The sequence below is a fragment of the Capra hircus genome, chromosome 24, assembly GCF_001704415.2.
Source record: "Capra hircus breed San Clemente chromosome 24, ASM170441v1, whole genome shotgun sequence".
NCBI lineage: Eukaryota > Metazoa > Chordata > Mammalia > Artiodactyla > Bovidae > Capra > Capra hircus.
In genome coordinates, this window is record NC_030831.1 from 52,116,357 (window position 1) to 52,136,507 (window position 20,151).

At 40.7% G+C, this 20,151-nt stretch overlaps 1 non-coding gene across 1 annotated transcript; it reads right to left on the reverse strand.

The window, feature by feature from the left end:
* On the reverse strand, positions 4,687–4,758 carry TRNAS-GGA. Its single transcript has one exon. It is a non-coding gene; the product is annotated as a tRNA-Ser (tRNA).

Consider the following 20,151-nt stretch of genomic DNA (forward strand, 5'->3'; position numbering starts at 1 on the left):
TCACATGTGTTAATAACCCTAAGACTCAGAGCAGTCAAAAATTTTCCCCCTAAAAAAAAGAACTTTTTCTGAAGTCATTTAGGCAGTGAGTATGCAAACTGAGATTTGAACCCAGATTCCAGTGTTAGTCGCTCAGTCGTGTCTGATTCTTTGTGACCCACAGCCTGGAGTCTGCCAGCCTCCTCTGTCCTTCGAATTTTCCAGGCAAGAATACTGGAGTGGGTTGCCATTTCCTTCTCCAGGGGATCTTCCCAACCCAGGGGTCGAACCTGGGTCTCCCACATTGCAGGCAGATTCTTTACCGTCTGAGCCACCGGGGAAGCCCCAGATTAGCCTAAATCTAAGGGACTTGGCCTGTCTGTTTTGCTGCCTTCATTCAAGATGGTATCAGCCTAATATTCCAGAAAAAAAAGCAAGCATTTCTAATTTATTAAATAGAGATAAACATATGACTGCTTCAATTATCCACCTATTCTAATTCATTTGCTTAAAATGAAGATTCTTCTCATGTTTCTTAAGGTTATTAAACTGAGACAAGGAATATAGCTGCAAAAGACCAGCATGTTTCACTTGATCTCTTGACACATTTTCTTCAAGTTCAAGCTCTTGTGTCAGTAAGCAACCTGATTCCTCAATATGCAGTGTTGCAGAGCCTGGGCTCTAGAGCTGTCCCCAAAGGTTGATCATCCCGATGGCTCTCTTCCTGCCATTTTCTATAAAACATTGAAGATAATAGCACCAGTATGATGAGCTTGTTGTGAGAAAGAAAGTCATTAATATATTTTGTAGAGCCATTAGAATAGTGCCGTGTTCCTGATAAATACTCATAAAGTATTAACTATGCCAATTATTAGAAATACAAGGAGGTCTCATGAATGTCCTTGCTGAATTTACCCTTTGGCAGCCATTAATCAAAAGGGTCTGTCATTTCTGAAGCTGAAATAATTTTATTTGGCTCTCTGCATTGTCAACCAAATTAGCCAATTCACTGTAGTATTCAGGACTTGGATATACCCCAAAGCACATTTTTTTCAAAATCTTGTTTCTAGACCTAGACATCATTTTCATACACCTGTTTTGAGTAGGTCAAGTATTTTAAGAAAATTTCTTTAAAATTACTAGGAGAAATTTATTCCTCTTTCAAAAATTTCTATCACAATGTATCATGGTAGAGGCTAAATTAAAAATCTATTACCTTTAATGAGTGTGTCCTTGAATATCTCATCTACTCATTTCATGTAGAATGGAGATAATTTTCATAAGTAAGCTCAGGCACAGCTAAAGAAAGCAAACACACTTATTGAGGTTTAAATATTTTGCTTCATTTTCATGCAAATTAATTTCTTCAAATTCTTAAAGTTTCTTAGGCTTGCACAGGTGTTGGTTCAGTCTATGAGAGTGAAGTCTTAACACAAAAATGCACATATTCTAAGATGTGTGCCAGTCTGGTGCACTGGGGCAAGACTGTCTTCCCAAGGCTGGTTTCTCAAGAATTTCCCAAGATTCCCCTTCTTTGGGCATCCACACATTTTACCCCCTTATGCCTGTCATAAGTAGTCTTGGGACACTGTTTTCTAGCTTATATCACTTGATGCCTGGTGCTACCATGAGTGGTTTAGACCAAGTTTTTACCTGAACAGGAAAACTTCTATCCCTGCTATGACTATATTCTTACACATCTCTACCACAGACTAACTCTGATAACAAAGCCAAGTAAACCCCCCAAAATGTCAGAGTTGTGGCTTTCAGCATCTGGCTATCTCTAGTGGTTATGTTTTTAAACCAACATTGAGTTTATACATAATTTTCAAACTGTTTTAGTTGTACAAGTTTTGGCAAAAAGTATGCCCAGCACCCCTCCCACATTTTCTCGTATAAGAAATGTTGAGGTTAAAGTAGGAAGTTGGCTTCCAAATCTGACTCAGCTTAGGTTCTCAATTTGGCTCTGATACTATTGTGTAACCCTGTAGCCTCAGTGACCTTATCAGTAGAATGGGGATAAACAGTACACTCACCGCAAGATTGGGAGAAGGAAACGGCCACCCACTCCAGAGTCCTTGTCTGGAGAATCCTGTGGACAGAGGAGCTTGGTGGCCTGCCGTCTACGGGGTCACACAGAGTGGGACACGACTGAAATAACTTAGCAGCAGCAGCAGCAGCAGCAGCAGCAGCAGCCCCCCAAGATTATGCTGGAGGAACAAGTGAGTACATCTAAAACAAGATCTGAAATGTAGTGAGTCCTATATGAGTAATGTTAACACTATTTAAATTTAGTTAGATTTATTATATTAAATACTAGATCTTTTACTAAATTATTACCACAAGTATTGCTGTTCCTCAAAGGTTCAGTCCAGTTCAGTTCAGTTCAGTTGCTCAGTCGTGCCTGACTCTTTGCAACCCCATGAATTGCAGCACGCCAGGCCTCCCTGTCCATCACCAACTCCCAGAGTTCACTCAAACTCATGTCCATTGAGTCGGTGATGCCATCCAGCCATCTCATCCTCTGTCGTCCCCTTCTCCTCCTGCCCCCAGTCCCTCCCAGCATCAGAGTCTTTTCCAATGAGTCAACTCTTCACATGAGGTGGCCAAAGTACTGGAGTTGCAGCTTTATTTTTTTATTTTATTTTTACTTTATTATGCTGGAGTTGCAGCTTTAGCATCATTCCTTCCAAAGAAATCCCAGGGCTGATCTCCTTCAGAATGGACTGGTTGGATCTCCTTGCAGTCCAAAGGACTCTCAAGAGTCTTCTCCAACACCACAGTTCAAAAGCATCAATTCTTCGGCGCTCGCTTTTAATTGTTTAGATGATTGTTAATATTTTGACGTTTACTGTCATACCACAAATTAACATGCCTGCATTGCTATTTATTCATTTTTCAGTTTTCGGGACTTGGTTTTATGGTAGATAAGGATTTGGCATTTGGTTCATCCTCTAACTTTTTCTCGTCACACTCAGCCTCCCATGCATACAGACAGCCACACTCACAAAGCCACACTTACTTTCATTTTTAACCCTCCCAATATGTAGCTAGATTATAATTTTTATTAGATGGGTGTTATTTATCTACCCTATTGTGACCTAAAATCTTACTTATCTTTCCATTTCAAACTTTCATTTGTTAATGATATCTGTACCAGCCACTAACTCAACCCATACTAAATGCCAATTGTCCAAATCTCCTTTTAAAATATTGAGTTGGCCAAAAAGTTTGCTTGGGTTTACAGGAAAACCTGAACAGACTTTTTGGCCGACTCGATATCATTAATACCAAGAAGTCTTCAGTTATCGTCATCTTCTGCAAGAAGCTTCTTCCAGAGCCATTCTTGACTGATACCACAGTTATCTTTCTGGGATCCCCCTTCACTTCCATCTTAATGGTCTTCTTGGCCTCTTTTCTGTGTTGGAGCTACCGTTTGCTGCATCTTTTCGTGTTTGTGTCCTAGGGTTACTATAAAAATTCATCACAAACATAGTGATTGAAAACAAGGGAAATTTATGCCCATATAGTTCTGGAGGTCAGGCATCCCAAGTCACGGTCTTGGCATGGTGTTGCTACCCCCAGAGGTCCAGGACCATCCTCCCTTGCCTCTCGTAGGTTCTGGTGACTGTGGGTGTGCTTTGCATCGATTATCATGCAACCCCAGTCTACTGCCCTCTACACGTGACCGTGTCCTCGGTGTCTCAGCCAAATCTGCCTCTGCCTTTCTCATAGGAGGATGACCTCATCTCAATAGCTTTAACCTACTTATGTCTACAAAGGCTGTTTATTCAAATCAAGGTGCATTCACAGGTTTAGGAGGAACTATCATGCAGGTGGCCACCATTCAACCCATTATACCCTTGCCTTCCTTTCTCTTGGCAGGTCATCCAGTCTGGAAAATCATGCCCTCGGTTCTGGAAGTATTCCTGATTTATTTATTTATTTTTTATGAATTCCTGTCCTGCATCAGTCTCTTTCTATAACTCCTAATATTTGGATGTTGAACTTCTAGTGGTTTTTTTTTTTTCAATATTTTTCTGTATTCTCACCCATTTTATATGTTTTGACCTTTGTGTCTTGCTTTCTAGGAGGCCTTTCTCTCACATCTATTTCCGCAGTCATATTTTTTTTCCATATCCAAGAGCTCTTTCTGTTCTGTGAATGTTCTATCTTTACGGTTTTATATATTTTTTTCAATGGAGGCAATTTCTTCTCATCTCTCTGGAAATATAGATATTTGTCTTACTTGGTTTTTTTCTTTTTTTTTTTTTTTTTTTGCTCAACAGTTTTTCCCCTAAATCAGTTCTCTTTCCTCTAGGTTCTTTTACTTTGCTTTTATATTGGGTTGGTCAAAAAGTTCATTTGGGTTTTTCCATCAGATGTTATAAAAACACTTTATGGACCATATTCCATAACATCTTATAGAAAAACCCAAGTGAACTTTTTTTGGCCAACCCAATGTTTCACACTAGGGATTTGAAGAGTAACCAACGTTACAACCATATGCCTTCTCATAACTTACTTTTCCTTCAGTATGTTTAAAACTGATTTTTGTTCCCCCAGCTTGAAAAGTGAAAATGAAGTCGCTCAGTCATGTCCGACTCTTTGCAACCCCATGGACTGGAGTGTACCAGGCTCCTCCCTCCATGGGATTTTCCAGGCAAGAGTACTGGAGTAGGTTGCCATTTCCTTCTCCAGGGGATCTTCCCGACCCAGGGATCGAACCCGGGTCTTCTGCATTCCAGGCAGACGCTTTAACCTCTGAGCCACCAGGGAAGAGTAACAATTATCAAGACTGTCCTACTCAGCCTTCTCTTTTGGGGGGTTTGGTATATCTTTGCTCCTGTCTTTCTTAGGCTCAGAGCAGAGAGGTCTCTGCCTTTGGTTGGTCATAGCACCCCCTGGCATTATTTTTTATTTTCCTGTGATCTGTTTTGCCTTAGAGGAGTAATGGAACTTATAATGAACCTTAACACCTACTCCAGGAAGATCTCAAGTTCTCTTATCCTGCTCCCATTCAGCGTTCCTTCGTCAGCTTCTGCTCGTGTGTAATTTAGTGGAATCATCAATGTACCAGTAGTCAGAATACATGGAAACTGGCCAGATTCCATTATCAACAATCTTTAAGGTCAGAGGGCAAATTTTCCTGTTCCCCTCCCCCACCCAAATTAACTGGTTTTGTGATGTCATAGGTTCTTTTTCCCTCTGACCTTCTGTGATATTCTATGAGGCTTCTATTATTCTGGCCTTTGAGACTTGTTAGCATGAAGATCCCACTTGGTGACTACCGATCTGTCCCATTATGAAGCCAGTAACAATCTCTCTTGTAACATGACATGCTGGGTTTTTTTTTTTTTTTTTTTTTTTTTTTCCCCCGTGGTTCTGGAACTAGACTGTATGGTGCTGAGCAGTCTTGACAGTCAGCTTAAATTAATAAAGAAATATGGTAACTGACAGGGGGTCCCACACTGAAGGCGCTGAGAAGATTGTAATAGCTCCAACGGTGTGGAAATGGTTCCTAACTTTTTTAAAACCATGGAATACCTCAGCAGGCGGATGCTTATAGATTAATAATCACTTTGCAACGCTGTGGGAGAGCAGTTATCCATCATTGCAATATGGACGGCATTGCCAGAGAGCATTTTAGGAGGTTTGAATTCAGAATACACTGAGAAGGCAGCACGAAGAGTTTTTTCTCCCATCCTATGAAATGTATTTTAGTCTAGCAGATAAATTGTATCATTAGACACTTTTATGCACTGTCTGGCTGTGTATTGGCACTGATAGCTTTACCCAACCCCCAGCCCCATTACGACGTGCTATAGCACAAATGGCAACTCTTGTTGAGGCTCAGCAGACTTGGAGAGATAGTGGAAAATGAGCAGAATCTCTTCCTACTGAAACATTTGTACCCAAAGAGAAAAGAGTGCCTCAGCAGTTCTGGCTTACTAGTAAAGGAGAAATATATAATGACATAGAAATTTGGAAAACAACAGTACCTTATTATGAGTGTTTTATTTGGTATAGTTTATCATAATGTAATGAAAACTCCAGAATACATGAAGGCATACCAAATAATTAGAGTTCAAAGAGCAACAGACAAGTTTTTGAAGCCTTTATTGAATTTTTTAGAGTATTGCTTCTGCTTATGTTTTGGTGTTTTGGCTGCAAGGCACGTGGGGTCTTAGCTCCCCGATCAGGGTGTGAACCTATACCCCTTACACTGAAAGGTGAGATCTTAACCACAGGACCACCAGGAAGTCCCCAGAAAACATTTAAATGGCACAATAGGAATGTAGTTAAACATGCAAAATGACCTTTTTTCCAAATGAAAAATGATAATTCAGCAATGACTATGATCTACAAAATTAATAAAACATAGAATGGATAATTTTTCTTTGAAAATAAATTTTATATTACAGAGTAATATAATTTGGGGATATCAAATGCAAGCACACAAGAACAGAATAAAGAAAAAAAACACTAGTTCTACTTTTCCATCCTTTTCCAGATAAGAATTATTTTCCGACTTAATTTACAAGGTTGTAGATAACAGTCTGCACTAAGCTTCCCTGATGGCTTAGTGGTAGAGAATCTGCCTGCCAATGCAGGAGACATGGGTTTGATCCGTGGGTTGGGAAGATACCCTGGATGAAGGTACTAGCAACCTACTTCAGTATTTTTGAAAATACTCCAGAAAATCCCGTGGACAGAGGAGCCTGATGGGGTACAGTCCATGGGGTCAAAGAGTCGGACACGATTTAGTGACTAAACGATAACAAAGATAATGGTTGAAAGCAGTGTTTCTTAAACTTTAGTAGGCCTCAGAATCGCCCGGAGGGTTTGTTAAATGCAAATGGGAAACACACCAGGGTCTGTGATTCAGGAGGCCTGTGTGGGGTCCCGTTTCTAATAAACTCCAACAGATGCCAATACAAGCAGTATGCAGGTCAGTGATGTGAGTAGCAAGGATAGAATTCAGGATTATGGATTTCTAAATGCGGATCTCATGTCTTCATGTAGCCCACCAACGACTCTGCAATGTAGAAAACAGTTGATCTATACCAATTAATCAAATGGATTTATATGACTTACTGGAACACACTGCGTGATAGCGAAGAGACAATCACCGAAGCCGCCTGTTTCCCCTTTAATCACCACAGATGGAAAATCTAGTTATGCGACCATGGGAACCAGGAAGAATGCGCTCAGGCCTAGAGAATGTGTCCCTGGCTCATTTTCTTTCATTACCATGTTTGACTCATCAGAAAGATAGAGTATGGACCACAAATCTGTGAGCCTTATATCTGTTAATTATTGACTAGAGGAAGGCTTTATTGCAAATGGTGGGTTTCAGCTCTAATAAATAATGGGGTTGGTTCTGCCCAATGACAGATGTGTGTAATTCTCATTAAAGTCAGTGGCAGTTACACAAGAGCATCAAAGCAAAATGGTGTCTTTTACAGAATGTTCTGATTTGGTAAATTACTCACTCTCTCTCAAATAGTAGAGACATATGCTTTTGTTCTCTGTGGGGAACAGGGAAAAACTCTTTTAGGCAGGTTGCAGTTTCAAGTTTTAGACTTAGAATGTACAACTCAGAAACCACATGAAATGCTTTCACCCGGAAACCTTTAAATAGACAGGAATTAATAACTGTATTGAAGATGCTTCCAGAATCGTGCTTTGAATGGGGAGAGTTAGTGGGTAACTGGATTGAATACCTGCTTATCTCTGGATTTTCTGAATATCAGGTGAGTCCAGTAGTCATTGTTGAACTGTGACAATAGTCACTGTACCATCACTATGAGTAACAAAGTAATCTAAAGGGATTTCTTCATCACTGTAAAATATATCATAGATGCAGCTAGAAAGGCTAATGGGTGATAAATATTCTTCCCTGGTGGCTCAGATTATAAAGAATCTGCCTGCAATGCAGGTAGACCTTGGTTTGATCCCTTGGTCAGGAAAATCCCCTGGAGAAGGGGATAGCAACCCACTCCAGTATTTTTACCTGGAGAAGTCCATAAACAGAGGAGCCTGGAGGGCTACAGTCCATGGGGTTGCAAACAGTCTGACATGACTAAGCAACTAACACTTTCAGTTTCACTTGCACGCTCTGAAACGGAGCTCTCATCCTCAATTTATCATTGAGACTGTCTACTTCTAGAGTGCTTCAGTAACCAATCGCGTCTATAAAACTGAGAAAATCCTTTCTGCCCAGTCTGTCTCCCTGGGATGCTGTGATCAATAAGAGTGGAGTGCATGTTGAAATGATAAAACACACTAAATTAATTAGAAGAATAAACATTAGAGGAAGCATGCAAATACCCACTCTAATTGCCCTTAGACAATTACATCAACCTTCACTCTCTGACCAGCAGGAAAGTCAGCGTATGAATCTCCTTTGAGATAGTCTTTTGGAGCTGGGGAAGATCTTTCCCTAGCATTACATATTTAATCACCAAAGATGATGGCACGGTTTTGATTGCATGTGCATTTGACCAACTGTCCCCCTCTCAGCCAAATGTTTCTTTAATTCTTAATCAGTATTGTATCTTCCTTGCTTTCAGAATAGAAGGGGGTGAAGCTCTAAAAGGAAAGAAGCAAAAAGGCAATTTTGTGTTTCTTCTTTGTTGGTTTGTTTACCACCCTTCTCAGAATTATTCCTCATTTCTTGAGACTCTCCTTCAGTTAACTACATTTCTTCAGATGCCCCAGTACTATAATCATCCACAGTTTCTAACAAAAAATTTAACCAGGTATAGCTGATTAAATACAATTTAATTTAAAAGGAAACCTAAAACTTCCATGAAGCAGTGGAAACAAAGAGAAGGGGAAACAAAGTCAACATTTTTTTTTCTTTCATCCAGTATTAATAGGCAAAAGCATATTAATACATACTCTCCAATGGGGAACACATCATGGGGAAACAGATTGGAGGGTATTTAACGTGTTCAAAGCTGGCACTGACGTAGGATAACCTTTAGGGAGAGAGGAGAGAGGAAAATGCATCTGTAAAACTAGAATTGACCTGTCTCACCGTTCCTGTAGAAATCTCTGTGTGAGTGGCATCGAACTGATGCGAACTACTGTTTAATCTGTGGGGTACTCCAAACGTACTCTGGAATGCTGTAAAAGTCTTATCCTAGAGACACTGAAGCTTCGTGATTATTTGAATGCCAAGTTTTGGGCTCCAGAGCAACCACCTGCTACCTAACTGCTGTTTCTAGGCAGGGGGCAGGTATAAGACTGCTTTCTCGAAGCAGGGGGATTGGGGGTCAAATAAGTTCACTGTGCTGTCTGCATACCCCCAGTGTGGAACGGGTGTCTGCTGGGTATATGGTATTAGAGTGTTGGTGCAAACTTCAGGGGAAATTTGGCAAAGAGGAATTCGTGACGAGACGTTAAAAAGCCACTGCCTCCTCCTCCTTCCTCTTTCTAGTCCTTGATCTTCTATCCTTCCTTCCTCCTCTGTCTCCCCTCCTTCCCTCTCCCCTTCCTACCCGCCACTTCCTCTCCTGTGCCTCCTCCCCTGCCTCTCCCCACTCCTCTTCCTCCTCTCCTCCTTCCTCTTCCTCCTCTCCCCACTCCTCCTCCTCCTCCTCTCCCTTTTTATTTTAGAGCTCTGAACCTTGTGGTTTCATGATTAAATTCCCCTGATAGTACACCAACACTGCTACCCCCCCTCACCACCCCACCGTCACCAACCTTAACCTTTTTACAGTATTTTTCAAATGTTAATGGACCCATGACTCCCTGGTTAAATTGTTGCTCTGATTTCGTAAGTCTGAGATGGAGATTCTTCATTCAAACATGCTCCCAGATGGTGCTGGTCAAAGGAAGGCCTCTGTGACTTTAGGAGAAGTATGGAGTTTAGATTGCTACCAACTTCTTGGCTCAATCTGGAAAGCTCAGAAAGATTTAAATGGGACTATCCATATTCTGATCGGATACCAGTTTTCTACAAGTATTCTTACACATTGTACAGCCTTTGCATAATTAAGTAAGGTTTTGATACTAAATGTGTAAGACAGGAAAAATAAAACCACATACATGAAGGAAGATAGAAATAAACATTGTATGGCGAGACGTCAGAAATGTGAGAAGTAGACCTGTCATTTGAATGAGAAGAATTGATTCTCAGCAGCCTGTGTCTTGGAGAAGGGACGCAGTCTTTCCTGGCCTTGATCCTGCTCACTGCTGGCAGGAGAGCTTTGCCTTTTTAGCTGTTATATTCACAGTGGATATTTTTGTTAATAGGTCCCACTTGGTTGCAGATGTAGAGAATGCTGCCCCCAGCAACATGGATGAAACTAGAAATTGTCATACTCGTGAAGAAAGTCAGAGAAGGAGAAATATCATACAACATTGCTTATATGCAAAATCTAAAAGAGAAATGATACACATGAGCTTGCAAACCAGAAACAGACCATACACTTAGGGAACAAACTTATGGTTACTGTGGGGGAAAGGATGGGAGGAAGGGACAGTTAGGGAGTTTGGGGTCCACAGGCACGCACCACTATATTTAAAATAGATAACCAGCAAGGCCCTAGTGTACAGCCCAGGGAACTCTGCTCAGTGCTGTGTGGCAGCCTGGATGAGAGGGGAATTTGGGGGAGAATGGATACATGAATATCTATGGCTGTTGAGTCCCTTTGCTGTTCCCCTGAAACTATCACGGCAATGTTAATTGGCTATATGCCAATACAAAGCAAAAAGTTAAAACAGAAAGAATGCTAGCCCCTGTCCAAGGAAAAAGCAAGGTGGTCATCACTGTGAGACAGGACACACACAGGATAGAGGCTTCACGCTGGAGTGAAATCCTTTCCTCTGGATTTCTTGGGTTGACAAGTCTGAGACTCGACTCTGCTTGTCATCCTGGTGTGACCTTGTCCAGCCCGTTATCCCTCACGGCATTTGCTGTTCTACAGTCAGCGCGAAGCATGGATGGTCTCTTTTTACAAACATTTATTACAAGCACCATAAACATTTTGACACAGTCTTCTTCTTTTATAAGTTTTCTGTAAATACAATTAGAGCAGATATAAATCAAGATGATAGTGGTCCTTCTCCAGGCTTTTGATGTTCCCAGGAGCGCGGTTGGGCTCTTTAATTGCTTCCTAATGTAAAAATATCATTGTTAGGAAAGCATAAATCATGGCAATTTTGCCCCACTAGAGGCTAAAAGCCGCACAAGATGTGGTCATTAAGATATACTAATAGATCTGGCAGTTTCTATAATAGGAGCTTTTAACAAGGTAGAAATAATGACATGCTACAGTGAAACAAGAGAGAAAATAATGATTTTTTTTTTTTCATGCAAAAGAGATCACCTAGTTGAAAACCATTAGCCAGTTAACAGTAAGAGTTTTATTTCCCTTTTTTTTTTTTTTTTTCCATTTTTCCACCCTACTCACAGGGTAGTTTGTAAAATATTGGTCTGACCAGAAAGTTTGTTTGGGTTTTCCTCTAAGGTGTTAGGGGAAAAGCTGAAGAACTTTTGACTAGCTCAATACAACTCTGGATTAATAATCAGTTCAGTTCAGTTCAGTGACTCAGTCATGTCCAACTCTTTGCAACCCCATGAATCTCAGCACGCCAGGCCTCCCTGTCCATCACCAACTCCCGGAGTTCACTCAGACTCATGTCCATCGAGTCAGTGATGCCATCCAGCCATCTCATCTTCTGTCGTCCCCTTCTCCTCCTGCCCCCAATCCCTCCCAGCATCAGGGTCTTTTCCAATGAGTCAACTCTTTGCATGAGGTGGCCAAAGTATTGGAGTTTCAGCTTCACCATCAGTCCTTCCAATGAACACTCAGGACTGATCTCCTTTAGAACAGACTGGTTGGATCTCCTTGCAGTCCAAGGGACTCTCAGGGGTCTTTTCCAACACCACAGTTCAAAGGCATCAATTCTTCAGCACTCGGCTTTCTTCGCAGTCCAACTCTCACATCCATACATGACCACTGGAAAAACCATAGCCTTGACTAGACGGACCTTTGTTGGCAAAGTAATGTTTCTGCTTTTCAATATGCTGTCTAGGTTGGTCATAACTTTCCTTCCAAGGAGTAAGCGTCTTTTAATTTCATGGCTGCAATCACCATCTACAGTGATTTTGGAGCCCCCCAAAATAAAGTCTGACACTGTTTCTGCTGTTTCCCCATCTATTTCCCATGAAGTGATGGGACCGGATGCCGTGATCTTCGTTTTCTGAATGTTGAGCTTTAAGCCAACTTTTTCGCTCTCCTCTTTCACTTTCATCAAGAGGCTTTTTAGTTCCTCTTCACTTTCCGCCATAAGGGTGGTGTCATCTGCATATCTGAGGTGATTGATATTTCTCCCGGCAATCTTGATTCCAGCTTGTGCTTCTTCCAGCCCAGTGTTTCTCATGATGTACTCTACATACAAGTTAAATAAGCAGGGTGACAATATACAGCCTTGACGTACTCCTTTTCCTATTTGGAACCAGTCTGTTGTTCCATGTCCAGTTCTAGCTGTTGCTTCCTGACCTGCATATAGGTTTCCCAAGAGGCAGGTCAGGCAGTCTGGTATTCCCATCTCTTTCAGAATTTTCCACAGTTATTGTGATCCACACAGCCAAAGGCTTTGGCATAGTCAATAAAGCAGAAATAGATGTTATATATATATATATATGAAATATATATATATATAAATTTCATTTTAATATGCTGTATACCAGTGCATAATAAGGGTCCAGTAAGTGATAGATAATTGTTATTTATCTTGATTATAATCCAGGCTCTATTTTGGCTTCTGGTGAAATCACCGAGTACCCTTAGTCTTGTTCCACATTATTTGCCCTTTTAACTACAGGATATGGATAATGTAAACAGAGTCCAGAAATTATTTGTTTACCTTATGACACTAATATAGTTTGTGCTGGGTTTGGCAATCAAAAGTGTATAAGTCAGCAAACCCCACAGATATGTAAAGCCTAGTCATTTTATAACTTTGCTACTCAGAACAATGTAGACACATGCAGTGTATTTTCCATATATTTTCCAAAATAGCACAGCTAGTTTTATGCGTGGGCTGAATAGGCACTTTATGTGAAAATAAAGAGGTGCTTTATGTGAAAATATCAGACAGTTACTAGGGCTCCATCCTTAAAATGCCAGGTTTTCCTTTTTGCTTCCAATGACATCTTGGGCTCTTGCCTGAGGACTTTACGCGCAGAAACTAGCATGTGTGGTTCACAGGTTGGGAAGCCTGGAGCTTAGGGCTCAGCAGCTCCTGGGGTGGTGTTTGCACTTCATTTTGTTGGCCCTGTATATCTGATTTGATGACATCTGTTAAGGAGACAGTGAAGGGAAGATGTGCATATGAAATCTCAGTGCATACAGGCTGCATATCAATGAGCTGAGGCTGCTGTTACTTTACTATTTATTTTGTGGCCTTTGGGGCTTTGACAGACAATACCCAATCTGTTTCTCATCGGTTTAAATCTCAATATTTACTTTTAGATGTTTTTCTATAAAAGCTTTAAGAAAAAGAAGGTTATAGTTTGTGCATGTCTTAAAGAGTTGGTCTCTTGCACATCTCCACAAAAGAGATTTTGGTATGATATATACAGGAAATATTTTTATATTTCCTTTGTAAAGAGTCATTTTACATTTAATGAAAAAAAATAATTATCAAGAGGAGAACATAAAAATGAAAAAAAAAAAAACCACCATGAACTTAACACAAGCTACAAATGTCAGTTTTGACATCTTTTACTTCTAACAATGGCTTCCAATGGCCAATGCACAAACCAGAGATTGCCTTTATGTTTTTGTTCTAACAGTCCCTGTTAGGGTCTGATTTAAAAATTTTAGGTTGAATCCGAAGATAATTCTGTGAGTGGTGGGTGCTAATTACCCAATCGTCCAGATCATTAAGAAAGATGTTCTTCTAACGAAAAAATAGCATCTTAGATGAAATAGATCTTGACCTTCTTAATCAGGTGATGGTTCGTATATAATAAGACCAGCATCACCTGGAGCTTGTGAGAAATGCAAACACTCAAACTGCATCCCATATACACTAACTCATAATCCAAAGTTTAACAAGGTCCCTGGGCGGACGTATGCACAATAAAATTAAACCACCAATCTAGACCAAGGGCTGATGAATTTTTCCCATAAAGGGTCAGATGGTAAATATCTTAATGTTCCAGGCCAATCTTTGTCACAGCTTCTCAACTGTGCTGTCGCAGTGTGAAAGAAGCCACAGACAGCACATGAAAGCACAAGTGTGACTGTGCCCCAATAAAACTTTATCTGTGGACGTTGGAACTGGAATTGGATGTAATTTTCACATGTCACAAAGTGTTATTCTAATTTTGCTGTTTTTGTTTTATTTTATTTTTTTACCAACCATTTGAAAATGTAGAAACCATTGTTAGCTCACTGGCCATACAGGAGGAGGTGGCAGACTGGATCTAGGTTGCTATCTGCTGAGCATACCGGATGGCACTTGCGGTGACGAACTCGCCTGCTAATGCAGGAGACGAAAGAGTCACAGGTTCGATCCCCTTTAGGGGATCCCTTTAGGAAGATTCCCTTTAGAAGGGCATGGCAACCCATTCCAGTATTCTTGCCTGGAGAATCCTATGGATTCTGTAGCCTGGTGGGCTACAGTCCCTGGAGCTGCAAAGAATCAGACATGACTGAAGTGACTTAGCACGTACACGAGCGTACTGGAGGATATTGTTTGCTTTACTTCTGTAAGGATGCTAGCTGCCCTCAGTACCCATCTTAGTTTGCTCAGGTTGGCATGGAAGAATGCCTGGACCAGAGGGCTTAACCAAAGAAATTCCTTCTTTACAATTCTGAAGACTGGGAGTCCTAGATGGAGGTCCATCAGGGTGTGTTTCTGGCTTGTAGACAGCCTTCTCCTCCCCATGTCCTCAGTGGTAGAGAGAGAGTGAGTGTCTTCTTTTTATGAGACTATTACCTATGGCTGATTCATGTCGATATTTGGCAGAAACCAGCACAATTCTGTAAAACAATTATTATTCAATTAAATAAATTTAAATTTTAAAAAGTTTATTAATCTTATTGGATCTACCCTTAAGACTTCATTTGGCCTTAATTCTTGTCTACAGGCCCTACTTCCAAATACAGGCACATAGAAGCGTGCAGCTTCAACATAATTTTGTGGGATGCTGTTCAGACGATGGCAGTGACCAGCATAGTTTTCTCTCACTAGTATCTTCTCACATTACTTCACCCAAATCATCTCTGTCATGTGGGATGTCCCATTGTCCTTGTCAGCTGTATCTCTCCTTTGCTGCCTAAACCAGGTCTTGTTTATTTATGATAGTACATCCTATTTCTTTAACAAAATTGCAAGCTCTTGGAATTCAGACAGTGCTGATGAAGGATCCAGAAGTTCAAATGAATTTAAATTACTCAGTTGCACTGACTAGTTACTCATTGCCGACTAGAAATGACCCAACCTGATCTTTCTCATTCTTGAGCCTCTCGGTTGGCTAAGTGATTTCAGATTCCCCAAGCGTACTTTTGGTCTATTTCCTCATCTTTACCACAGGGGAAGAGTTGTGAAGATACATCTGTCTTCTCTATGGTGGGATTAATGGTTATTCATTAGAGGCTCGCTTTGAAGAATCAGTGCTCTAGTGTCTGGCACATAGAATGGACTTGGGCTCTGGAAACCTGCACTGTATAAACCTTACTATTTCGCCTTCTCTCCTGTTGCAGTAAGATAAACTAGCCCATTTCCTGGTCTTCAGATGAAGTAAGTGTTCTTCCTTCTCTTCCCTACTCCTCCCCCATCGGATACCTGCTTGGCAGCCATCGTTAACACAAGATCCTTGCTTAACAGAGACCTTTCACTGCACTTTATTTACCATTAATGTTTCAACATTGTCAACTATTGATCCTAAATATTAGGTCACAGTGAGCTGATTCTCCAAGGAGCCGCTCTGTATTGTTCCCTGCTGTATATTCTCTAGTGTTTGGCCCAGTCCCTTTTTAATGAGTCCCAAGGCAGAACTTCCCTCACTTGCTTTGGAAATGTTTGTATTAGTGGCTCCTGGTGCAGACAGATGGGGACTCGGGTAGGGTCCTCATAAATCTTTCTCAAGTGTTACCTATGTCACAATTACAATTTAAAGCCTGAGGGGAGAGTGAATGACTTAGGAATAAACCCTGTATATTATCTCATCTGCTTTGCTACCTTTCTGCCGCGAGCCGCGATTGACATGGATTAACAACTTTCCCTGCTTCCTCTCTTCCATCTACTCTTCTGCTCCCTCCATATTTCCAGCTGCAGCAGGGGTCCCTGATTAACATAACTGTGGCTAGGTTTTCTGCTCACACCAAGCAGGAAGTCAGGTGCCAGGGCACAAGTGTTCGTGACGTGTTAGGGACGTTGACCAGAGAGTAACTGCACCCTGCATTTCCTGCTCGAGATAAGCGCTTGTAAAATGCATGCAGAACACCGCAGCATCAAGCCAGGCTGCGAGGATGCATGTAGAGGACTCATGAATGGCAGATGAAGACGCTCAACAGAAACACTCTGAGCAGAAGCATTTAGCATCCAGAAGCAGTGATCACTTAGGGAGGAATTCGCCTTTTGGTGTTTCCTTCATTCTGGATTTGAGAGTCGGACACGACTGAGTGACTGAACTGAACTGAAAGTAGCAATGCTGCAGAATTTAATTTGGAATAATTCAAAATGAAACAAATGACAGCCACTATAATACTCGCTGTGGGCACTGTGGGACAAGCTTCCTTTGTTGTGCAATTATTTTGATGCTAGTAACTGCTTCTTTAGCCTCCAGATTGGTGTTTTGGCTCTTTTCTCTGATCTTGTCTTCCCATGCAGAAACTTCAGATGAGTACAGTTTTCTAGTAAAAATTATCTTGTGTCATTTAAAATAATCATACATGAACTTAAATTACATTGAATACTAGAGCTCTGGAATGCTATTCCAAAATCTTATGATTTAGATAATGTTTTTAATTCATCTGCAGCGAGAGAAGGTGAGAATACTCCCCAGTTGTATAACCTTGACCAAGTGACTTAGGTCCTCAATTTCCTCAGCTCCAAAATGGGGATAAAACCTTGATCGCCCTCGGGAAATGAAGTCTTTAGGAAATGTATGCAAAGCACTTGTAATTGACATATGCACATATTAGATGATCAGTACTTTCTGATTGTTGTCCTTTTTGAGTATTCAGAGAAGGAGCCTTGTGACTTGTGACTTATGGTGAGGTTGTGAGGGCTTTGGGCAATGACCATATTACCAGCCATGTCTATGTGACCAAACCCCATGAAAAAGCTCTGGACACCTAGGCTCGGGTAAACTTCCCTGGTGGGCAGTACTCCATGCCTGTTGCCACACATTGTTACGAGAGAGGTTAAGTGCTGGCTTCATGACTGCAAGGAGAGGACAGCTAGAACTTCCCACCAGGTCTTCCCTGGACTCTGCCTTATGTGCTTTTCCTTTTGTTGATTTTAGTCTACATCTTCCACTGTAATAAACTGTGATTGTGAATATCAGAAAACAAAATAGCAGCATTAAAAAGTAGCAGCCCACTTGTTCGGATATGTCATGGAGTCCACCAAATAACTGTGTAACATAGAGAGGAAGGGGGGAAAAATGTGATCTCTTGGTGAAAGAATCTTTATTTGAAATCTTTGTATGTTGCTAATTTTGTATTAGAGATATTTCCTCAATTCCCATTCAGCCAAGTGCATGGGTTTGCCCATTATTGCTGAAATGATCATCAGCAGCACTCTTTATTCCTAAAGACTCTCTGCACACTTTTATTAAAGATGGAGTGGGTATCCGCAAAGAACTGGAGTATAGTAAATTGTGCAACAAATGGCATGCCAGAATCAATTTACTGCAGTCCCCCAAACACAACCACTTTCTCTTTACCCGTCTCCAGCATGAGCCTCTAAACAAACCTTATATGCATGCATCACACACAACTGAGTGCCTTTATGTCGTCTCTCTTAAGCAGAAGTTTATGCTACAAAAGGTAATGTAAAAAAAGAGAAGAGCTATCAAATGGAATTTTAGTCTTCTGAATTGCTATTTGGGAAAGGAAGAGCAGATGGAGTCGTGGAGGATCAGTGTTAAGAGGCTTCTTGGTGATTGCAACTGACTTCTTAACAGATGAAGACAGTGAGTCACAGAGAGTGGAAGTCATGTGCCCAAGAATTTCACTTGAGAATGAGGGGGGCAGATTTTAAACCCATGTTTATCATCTCTGGGTCCCCTTTTATCTTGTCCATGATATGTTGTTATCAAAATTTCTTGTGGGGATTTCTTCTTATTAGTTGTGCTTAAGGTAGTGTTATGGGCTTCCCTGGTGGCTCAGATAGTAAAGAATCCACCTAGAATGCAGCAGACCTGGATTTGATCCCTGGGTTGGGAAGATCCCCTGGAGGAGAACATGGCTACCCACTCCAGTATTCTGGCCTGGAGAATCCCCATGGGCAGAGGAGCCTGGTTGTCTGTAGACCATGGGGTTGCAAAGAGTCGGACATGACTGAGCAAATAGGCACACAAGGTAATGTTATAATTCTAGTACATATGATGGAAAACAGACTAACTTGTGTTTATGTTAGGGGCCAGTTGCTTCATACATGGTTTCTGTTTGTCATTTTAAAGTTTTATTTCATTTTTACTATTTAGTTGGCTGCTCTGGGTCTTAGTGGAGGCACATGATACCCTTGATCTTTACTGCAGCATATAGAATTTTTTAATTATTAAAAGTTGTGGCATGTGGAATCTTCTAGTCACAGTATGCCGATTCTTAGTTGCAGCTTACGGGATCTAGTTCTTCTATCAGGGATTAAACTCAGGCCCCCTAAGTTAGACGCAGGGAGTTTTAGCAACTGGACAACCAGGGAAGTCCCTCTCTTTGTCTTTCGGCAGCCCAAGTTACCTTGATTTTATTGATGGAACAATTAAAGATGGGAATCTTGTCTTTCCAAGATTCATAGTCTGTAAATGAGGGACAGGCATTAAAAGTTGCTGGGACGTACACTGATTCTTAGAGCCAAGGTGAATGGCTCAACAGTTCTAAATGGGAAGAGCTCTGAGATCCTGACTCTCTGTTCTACATTTTCTTGTATGTTTAGAAGATTTAGCCCTTCAAGAGCTTGATTTTCATATATGATATTGTGTAAAGGTTTATTTTATGATATTCGAATGGATAACTTGGTTCTGAGACTTTTTGTTTTTGGCAAGTTAGAGTTAAATTGTAATCTGGAAGAGGAATATCAGAATAAATGAAGAAGGGGAAAATGCTCAGTTCCCCTTATAGGAATGAGTATTGGCTGTATCTCAAAGAATATGAGTTAAAAATAAGAACATCTAAACGGTGTTTATTTCCTTGGTATTAATGTTTATCACCACCATTCTTTCCCATAGACCCTTGCATCCTGAAATTTCCTTGGTTATAAACACAGTTTTAAAAATCTGTACTAATACAACATTGTTGATCAATTATACTTAAGTAAAAAAAAAAATAATATGATTTTCCAAGTATGTACTTTTTGAGGAGCAGGAATGGGAAATATCCTTGTCTGTTAGGAATTTTCTGATTTAGATTTTCTTATTGTTACAGGATAATATGATGATAAAATACTGGGCCATTGCAGATCTAGAAATGATCCTTCCATCCATTATACAGGAGTAAAGGATGCTGGCATCATTCTTGTAGAAATAGCAGTGCTGCAAATAGCCAATTCATTGTTGGTTCCAATTTGGAAGCTGACAAATACTTGCTTTATGGCCCTGCCACATGCAAAGTCTATCTTTCTGCCTACACAGCACAAGTCAGTAACCTACATAATTCTTCCGGGATATTCTAAAAGCCCCAAGGCAGGAGTTCGTACTGTATATATTTGGCATTCAGAATCGGATGTGGAAGTGAATTCATTGACATCCAGGGAGAATTTCCAAATATTTCAAAACCGATATTTTTGCAAGTTCCTCCTATTTGCATTCTTTAGTGCGTGCTGTCCTGCTAACGTTGGCCTTTGTCATATATTTGTCATACACGTACCATTTGGCATTCTGATTCAGCAAAACAAACTACCATATTTAGCTGCTTTGCCTGTTAGAGGGGTTTATTTTACCTGAAGAGGCTGAAAAGTGAAAGTGATAGTTCCTCA